Source organism: Alexandromys fortis, unplaced genomic scaffold (genome assembly GCF_014885135.2).
Source record: "Alexandromys fortis isolate MF-2015 unplaced genomic scaffold, M_Fortis_MF-2015_v1.1 scaffold_114, whole genome shotgun sequence".
Lineage (NCBI taxonomy): Eukaryota > Metazoa > Chordata > Mammalia > Rodentia > Cricetidae > Alexandromys > Alexandromys fortis.
In genome coordinates this window covers 3,925,040-3,926,381 of record NW_026068046.1, presented here as the reverse complement: position 1 = coordinate 3,926,381, position 1,342 = coordinate 3,925,040, and positions in this window count along the sequence as shown.

Below are 1,342 nucleotides of genomic sequence, written 5' to 3'. Positions count from 1 at the left end.
CTGGGATAAAACTGGTCTCGACAAACGTAGCGGACAATGAGGACTACTGAGAACTCAAGAACAATGGAAATGGGTTTTTGATCCTATTGCATGTATTGGCTTTGTGGGAGCCTAAGCAGTTTGGATGCTCACTTTACTAGACCTGGTTGGAGGTGGGTGGTCCTTGGACTTCCCACAGGGCAGAGAACCCTGATTGCTCTTTGGGCTGACGAGGGAGGGGGACTTAACTGGGGGAGGGGGAGGGAAATGGGAGGCGGCGGTGGGGAAGAGACAGAAATCTTAAATAAATAAATACATACATACATACAGGTTCCACAGCTAGTGGCCCAGCAAACTACCCAAGCCACACAACTGTCACCAATATTCAGAGTGCCTAGTTTGGTCCTATTCAGGTTCTTCAGCTGTCAGTGCAGAGTCAGTGAGTTTCCACTATCTCAGGTCAGCTGCCGCTGTGTGTTTCCCTATCATGATCTTGACCCCTTTGCTCCTCCCTCTCTTCGACTAAACTTCTGGAGCTTGGCCCAGTGCTTAGCTGTGGGTCTCTGAATATGACTCCATCAGCTAGATTATTGATGAAGATTATATAACAATTAGGCTAGTCATCAATCTGGTTACAGAGAAAGGCCAATTTAGGCACTGTCTCCACTATTGGTTAGAATCTTAACTGGTGTGTCATCCTTCTGAATTCCTGGGAATTTCCATAGTAACAGGTTTCTCCCTGACCCCATAATGGATCTCTTTATCAAAATATGTCTTTCTTTGTACTCCCTCTCTGACCCTTCCCCAATTTGACCATCTGGTCCTCTGATTTCTTCTCCTGCTGCTTCCTCCCAAATCCCCTTCACCCTCCAACCTACCACCATGCTCCCAACTTACTCAGGAGAGCTTATCTATTTTCCCTTTTCAGGAGATCCATGTATGTCTCTTTTTGGTTCTTGCTTGCTACCTAGATTCTCTGAGGTTGTGGACAATCAACTGGTTATCCTTTGTTTTACGTTGAATATCCAGTTATGAGTGAAAACATGCCATATTTGTATTTCTGGGTCTGGGTTACTTCACATAGGATGTTTTTTAGGTCCATCTATTTGCCTGCAAATTTCAAGATGTCATTGCTTTTGACCACTAATACTCCATTGTGTAAATTTACCACATTTTCTTTTTTTTTTTTTTTTTTTTTTTTTTTGAGCGGCATGGAGGTTGTTTCCAGGTTCTATTATCAATAATGCTACTATGAGCATAGTTGAGCTGGTGTACATGTGGCATGATTGTGCATCATTTGGGTGCTGTGGGAGCTCCTTCCATTCCTTCAGCCAATAGCCTTTGAGATATCAGCCCACTAGAG